Below are 7,836 nucleotides of genomic sequence, written 5' to 3'. Positions count from 1 at the left end.
TCAAGGTACGGGTTTGTCTTTGTGTTCGAGTATAATGTTTAGATTTGCCAGAGAGAGAATCACTGTTTACTTATTTATATCCACATTCATACATTTTCTCTTAAAAAACCTGCGCTATTCACATGTTTCACACATATTTAATTTCTTTGCTAAATAGTTACTGTATCGATTTTTAATCATTGTATCGTATCGCCATAATGAACAAATATCGTCCATGTATCGTATCTTAATCACTGTTTAAATGTATCGTTACACCCCTACTACGTACCTTTAAACATGCGGCTATTCAAAAATAGCCAATCTAGAGTGGCTATTTTCTAAAAAATCTTGAAGATTTTAAGATTTTAACAACACAAAAATTATATCTGGGGGTCCTTCACCGTCCTTGGATATGGCTACCAATATTTATAAGCAACTTTACAGAAAAACAAGGCCGAAGTCGCTTATATTAAGCGGACATGGCAACACTGCTTCCTGGGCTGGGCCTGGGGCATGTAAGCACCGCCTCTCAACTACGCACACACCGTCCTATTGGCTGAACGAAGGACTCGTGCCGGAGCCCGGAGCGGATCGTCCTGGCTGCTGCTGCGGGCAGCTGTTGTCAGTCATAATAAAGACTCCGCCTTCCCTCCACCCACAACCTCCCCCTGCACTAACCCAACTAGATTAATATAGGCCTACCATAATCATATAACTAAAGTGTATATTTGTATGTCTTTAAATGTTCCGATTAGTGATGGGAGATTAATCGACAAACACATCGGTATCGGCCGATATTGGCCTTAACCCAATTAATCAGTAATCGGTATCGGTAAAATAATAATTAATTCATTAATATTTATTTTAAAAATACATTTAAAAAAGCCTGAAAAAGCCTTTTGTGATGATGAAGGCTGCAAATTATATCAGTGTTTTCTGGGAAAGCTTTCGAAAGAGTCAATAGTTGGAACATAAAAAAAAAAATATACTACATTCAAGCTGTTTATGTTGGGATATGAGCCAAAATTTCGATAAAATTGCATCCCTAGTTTTGGAATAAAGAGGCATTGGTTTTTTCAAATTCAGCCTTTTTCAGAATGGCCAAAATAATTATATTTTTTAAATACAGAATTAGGCCTAAATCATATCGACATCGGTTATATCGGTTATCGGCCATAATGGCAATTAATTATATCGGATATCGATATCGGCCAAATTGTCTCATTGGCACATCCCTAGTTCTGATGAATTGAAAACGGAGGACCCTGATGTAGCCTAAATAAATCTTGTGCTTTTCATGGTTTTGTCCTCAAAGTAGCAGTTTTTGTACTTGACTTGTGCTTTCGTTTGAAATGTACGCATTCTGGCCAACTGTGCAATAAAAATATCAATCAATCAATCAATCAATCAATCAATCAATCAATCAATCAATCACTCACTCAAACCACTCTCTGGATACAGGCAGGCAGATCAGACAAATTATATTCAAAAACACATTCCTAAAAAAAGAAAAACAAATCATGAATTAAAAACAAAATTCAATGGGTTTTTTTTAAAACTACAAGCACACAATGCGAAGCGACACGTTGTGTGCTTGTAGATCTGCTGTTTTGGTACCCTGGCTAATAAGCCAGACTCAAATCACACTGTGGTAATCCGCCGGCAGGCAATTTTTTTTTGCCAACGGCTGATTCGGTCTGGCTTATTAGCCAGGCTACTGTTTTGGGTCCTGGGCAAACTGCCGCAAACATCTAAATTTGGTGGGGTCATTAAAAATGAATTAATCCACAAAACTAGCATCATTTGTATTGTTGACCTATTTCAACCGTATAACTTTTGTTCAACTTTGACCCCTCTGTCACATGGAACTATTTTCTGTGTCACATGGAACTATTTTCTGTGTCCAGTTCGTTATCACTATGCCAGCACAAAACAATATAGTTTGAAAGATTACTATCACAATATAGAGCATTTGAATGACTCTGTTTGACCAGAATGGAACAGAGCCTTCATTAGTATCATCTGATTGACCAGAATGTAACAGAGCCTTCATTAGTATCATTAACTGACTCTGTTTGACCAGAATGTAACAGAGCCTTCATCAGTATCATTAACACTGACTCTGTTTGACCAGAATGTAACAGAGCCTTAATCAGTATCATTAACACTGACTCTGCTTGACCAGAATGGAACAGAGCCTTCATTAGCATCATTAACACTGACTCTGTTTGACTAGAATGGAACAGAGCCTTCACGTGTGTATGAGGCCTCAGGAAGAGGCCCAATTTAAGCTATTTACCCAAATTTGTGCTGCTGTGCATATAGAGCCGGTAATTTAAAATAAAACATGTGTGGATGTGAATAAAATGCAATATTGAAGTAAAACAAATCCTGTTAATGAACTATCTATTAAATGAGCTCTCAATGCTGTGAGATGTGCATTGCCATTGCACCATAATAGACACCATGTGTGTCCATCTCTTTAATGTCCAGTAGAGGGCAGGGTTTACCTGAGTTTACATAAGGCCTACAACCAACTGCTGGTATAGTGGAGTAGAAGTGGAGTAGAAGTAAACTTTTTAGCCTTAGACCCAAGAGAGAAATGTGATGTCTCCCCGGGACCTATAGTGAAAATAGCAGATCTACAAGCTCACAGATCTGAAGCGACTCGTTGTGAGCTTGTAGTTTCACGCAGCATTGTGAGCTTGTAGATCTGCTATTTTCACTAGGCTACTACTTTTTCTAATTTATGGATCTTTATTTTATTTCTTCATGAAATTACTGAAATATAGTATCGAATTTGGTTTTAATTAATGAAAAATATTGCTTTTTTTGGGAACTTATTTTGAAGTAATAACAAAAAACAAAATGTAGAAAACAAAAATAAATAAAGGGACCCATAAAAATGTGTCTGCGACCCACAAATGGGTGCCAACCCACCGTTTGGGAACCAGTGGGCTACACAGGGTGTCTCGAATAGAGCTGATGATGCGTTGCTCTGTTATAGGCTCCGCCCCCACGCGGCTCGGCTAGCCGCCCACGCGCTATGAGGCCCCGGCACACAGTACCGCCCACTGGCCCACTGGTTACCCCGGCAACCGCGCCGGTGCTGGGAGGGTGTGTGCCTGACTGACTGGAGCGTGGGAGTTCAACTGAGAAAAGCTCTCTCTCTCTCTCTCTGACACACACACACGCACACGCACGCACAGACACAGCTACAGAGATGTGGTGGTGTGAACTGTGAAGGGCGAGGGAGTGGAGGGAAAGAGAGAGAGAGACAGACAAGACACACACACAGTGTGTAGGTCAGGATGTGTGTGTGTGTGTGTGTGTGTGTGTGTGTGTGTGTGTGTGTGTGTGTGTGTGTGTGTGTGTGTGTGTGTGTGTGTGTGTGCGCGTGCGCACGCACACTGAGGTACAGTCAGACAGACAGGTATGTGACGTGTGTGTGCACGTACTGTATATAGCCTGAAAAACCAAAGTGATAATAGTCTGGCCATGCCAGCCAGGCCAACGTATATAAAAGGGTAAGATGGTGACTCACCAACCGGTTTCAGCACAATCTCTGCCTCCCTCCCTGCCTGGCAGACCAGCACAACACGAGGTCACCTGCATTGCACTGGATTGTTCAGGAACGTGCAGAAAATGTTGAGAGGCAGGGATTGAAATTCCCTAAAAGGGCCACTTTTGGCAACAACAAAGATAAATTATGAAAATAGCTCATCTACAAGCTCACAACGCATTGAAAGCTTGTAGATCAGCTATTTGTTTTGCTAAAAGGGTGTCCCTTTAACCTAGCCCTCTGGTCCTCCAGAATACTGATATATTATTGATTTCAGTTGTTGCAGTTTCAAACATGACTCGCTTTAATGACTTTAATGACTAATGACTTAGCTTAATGAGTATTAAAATGTTTATTTTTTAATGTCAAATGTATTTGTGTTTAGTTCATAAAATTAACAAAACTATAATGTAAGGCATTTCAAAGGCATTTGAAATTAAATAGAAACATTACTTTTCAGGAATCCGATTCAAAAAGAGCAAAAGATTATTCAGAATTTCAATTCAAACATAGCAAAAATAGCTGATCTATTTGCAATGCGGCCCTCTGGAGTGAGTGTGGAAATATAGTAACCCTCTGGAGTGAGTGTAGAACTATAGTGGCCCTCTGGAGTGAGTGTGGAAATATAGTGGCCCTCTGGAGTGAGTGTGGAAATATAGTGGCCCTCTGGAGTGAGTGTGGAAATATAGTGGCCCTCTGGAGTGAGTGTGGAAATATAGTGGCCCTCTGGAGTGAGTGTGGAACTATAGTGGCCCTCTGGAGTGAGTGTGGAACTATAGTGGCCCTCTTCATCGTCAAAGTTGCACACCCCTGCCCTATGGGGAGCTACAGATGGCAGCTTTTTAATAAGACACAGACTCCAGTGAGCATTGCTAAGAAGAGAGTGACACCTCCACAATAAGAGTTCAAAAAAATAAAGTTTAATGTGCTGTATACCAAATAAAATATATTAGTGTTTAAAAAAAAACCTGGTGCATAAACTACATAGGTGAGCCTAAAATCTATCTCTATTACTCACGATACACGGTGAAAACCATATAACCTCACACCGGCCAATCCTTAGTGGTCATTTGTTGCCGTTTATACACTCGCTGGGAGTTACGTTATACGCGATGGATAACATTTGTGCTATCAAATAGTCAGTATCAATAGTCAGTTGATGCTTCATATCCATATGAGTGTATATTATTTGGAACACAGTATACTCATTATACGACGTGATCTAAGAATCCCCGATATTTTTCTTTTTCTTTTCTTTCTTTTTATTATTGGTTACCAATTCTCCATCATTTAGCTGGGGACCACCTGGAACCCCCTTTAAGGACCACTGGTGGTCCCCGGACTACTGGTTGAAAACCACTGCTCTAGAGGCAGTTACAGTATTCTTAGGAGTTATTCTGGAGTTACTCTTCAGAGTTACTCTTCGGAGTTACTATCAGGACTTAAATGAACACAGTGGATTGGCCAGTGTGCTGGAGGCGGTGTGACGTCATGCTAACAGTAATCAGCGGAACATGTAAGGACAGAGACACACCATGACACACGTGTTACTGTACACAAGTATTGCATTGGTGTGTGTGTGTGTGGTTAGGCTGAGAGAGAGAGAGAGAGAGAGAGAGAGACTCGGAGACAACCCAAACAACAGAGAGAAACATAATGTTGCCGTTTTTTGTTTCTGTAAACTCTCGGGACACGTTGAATCTTTGACATTTCAAATCGGGCGTGACATCAAACGCTCTCGAACCGCGTGAGGCTCGGTGCACCTCTGGGCGAGTGGTACCTGGCGCACCCCGGGGACGTATAATGACCGTTTACTCTACTACTCTTTAGAAAAGGGGAAAAAATATATATATATCTGACGCGAAATCGCACATGGTACTTTGACTACGCAATCTAGCGTCGAGTCGATATTGTGTGAAAATCGTGTGAAAATCTTTTGTCACACAACGTATTTTCGGCACAGAAACGTCCGACGTTCAACGTGTCTCGTGGCCTTGCAGAAACGTACGATTTAAACACTTTCTTTTTTTTAAGACAGAATAAAGACATATTTACACACGGAGATAAACACTGCACTGCTCTGCTCTGCTCGGCTGCTGGGTTCTTAACAGCCAAACGAAACAAAAATATCTGCATCACAGATGGTGAGGGAAACATGGTTATCTTCATCTATAAGGCTAAAGTCATCATTATCAGCTCAGGAAAAAGCACTTCCACAAAGTTGTTGTTGTTGTTTTCTTAATGACACTTAAGTTGTTTTTCTATGTTTTTAGTATTTTTCATGTAGGCCTACTCTGAGTCTACATCAGTGGTTGTCAACCGTTTTCAGGCCACAGGAGACCCCAAAATAATTCATGGGGGCCCCCAAAAATAATCACATTTGAACTGGGGACCCCCCAAAATAATCACATTTGAACTGGGGAGTCGGGACCCACCAAAAAAATCACATTTGCACTGCAGGGGACCACTCAAAAAAATCATATTTGAACTGGGGACCCCCCCAAAATAATCATATTTGAACTGGGGACCCACCAAAATAATCATATTTTAACTGGGGATCCCCCCAAAATAATCATATTTGAACTGGGGACCCACCAAAATAATCATATTTGAACTGGGGACCCACCAAAATAATCATAAAATGCCATTAAATGGGGGTCCGTAGCTAATGCATGTCAAACTGGGGGTCCTTGAAATTAAACGCGTTGAGAATCACTGCTAGAGCCGTACAAATCTTTTCTCATGGGGGTCACTGGCATATCTTTTGAAATGGGGGTCCGCGGAGCAAATTAGTATCAATTTGGGGGTCCTTGACATGAAAAAGTTTGAGAACCACTGCTCTACAAAATAAATACAGTATGAACATTGATTTGACCCCAAGAATATACAGCAAGGTTACACTGAACGAGAACACGCCTGGATGGCCGCGAGGTTAAAGTTCAACTATCTGGAAACCACGGAAATAATTATTATTTACACGCCGGATAAGAGGAACTACTGCCCCCTATTGGCAGCACAACAGTATACATTTTAACATTTTGACTGACCGCGCTGTGACACAAACATGGACAACATGGAACGGCACGGACAGTGTATTCTTTTTTTCTTCTTTTTTTTCCCCTTACTTGAATGTAAGGACTTTTTTTGTACATTTTTTTCATTTGTTTCACAAACAAATCCTTGATGAATAAACAAAGAACTCTTCTTCAGTCCTTAAAAACCTCGACGTTTTCGCAGAGATGCATATTCTGCATTTTTTTGTGGAAAGAAAATGCCACAAAAACCACAAAATGTGGCCCCACCCCCGGGCAGTGGCCCCACCCCCAGGTCAGGGGTCTCCACCCCCAGGCAGTGGCCCCACCCCTAGACAGTGGCCCCAACCCCAGGTCAGGGGTCTCCACCCCCAGGTCAGGGGTCTCCACCCCCAGGCAGTGGCCCCACCCCCAGGTCAGGGGTTTCCACCCCCAGGCAGTGGCCCCACCCCCAGGTCAGGGGTGTCCACCCCCAGGCAGTGGCCCCACCCCCATACAGTGGCCCCACCCCCAGGACAGGGGTCTCCACCCCCAGGTCAGGGCCCGGGTCTCCACCCCCAAGCAGTGGCCCCACCCCCAGGTCAGGGGTCTCCACCCCCAGGCAGTGGCCCCACCCCCAGGTCAGGGGTCTTCACCCCCAGGCAGTGGCCGCACCCCCAGGTCAGGGGTCTCCACCCCCAGGCAGTGGCCCCACCCCCAGACAGTGGCCCCACCCCCAGGTCAGGGGTCTCCACCCAAGCCCCCGAACGGCTGGCCATCTGCAGGCGGGCTGTGCATTTAGCACAAGTAAACCCTGCGCAGCTGCATTTTGTCAACCAAAAGTTGGCCAAAAAGAAAAAAAAGTAGAGTGTTCTTCCGGGTGCTTCAAAACGCCACTGAGTCGGCAACTTTCATTGAAATGTATATAGCGTGGGTTGGGATGGGGTGGAACCCCCTGGATGTCGTTGTCAAACACCTCATGACACATCCTGGATGGTTTAAATTACACCATGCTGTTGTCAAACACCACATGATGGTTAAATTTCACCAAAAACAACAACCAAACCCCCTGAGGCTGAATCTTAACCCAACAGCCCTGCGGTACGGTACCGGTACGGGTAGCCTAGCCTGGCCCAGCCAGCGTGATTTCTGGTCTAGAGGGGCGGGCGCCGCTGGGATCACAGCAGTGCATCCTATCGGTTCACCAATCTGAGCACACGCCCCCCTTCTCCCCTCCCCTTCCCTCCCTCATAGAAAACAGCAGAGAACACTGACGTCACCAAA

At 43.5% G+C, this 7,836-nt stretch overlaps 1 long non-coding RNA gene across 1 annotated transcript; it reads right to left on the bottom strand.

Annotated features, from left to right (window-relative positions):
- Positions 1-4,441: 4,441 nt before the first annotated feature.
- LOC306917091 lies at positions 4,442-6,762 on the bottom strand. Its single transcript, XR_013789114.1, has 2 exons — positions 6,094-6,762; positions 4,442-6,029 (listed from the first exon to the last, which is right to left on the bottom strand). It is a non-coding gene; the product is annotated as an uncharacterized lncRNA (long non-coding RNA).
- Between the last annotated feature and the right edge of the window lie 1,074 nt (positions 6,763-7,836).

Source organism: Electrona antarctica (assembly GCF_951216825.1).
Source record: "Electrona antarctica genome assembly, chromosome: 24".
In the NCBI taxonomy this organism is placed as follows: Eukaryota; Metazoa; Chordata; class Actinopteri; order Myctophiformes; family Myctophidae; genus Electrona; species Electrona antarctica.
This window is presented reverse-complemented; position numbering and strand designations above follow the sequence as displayed.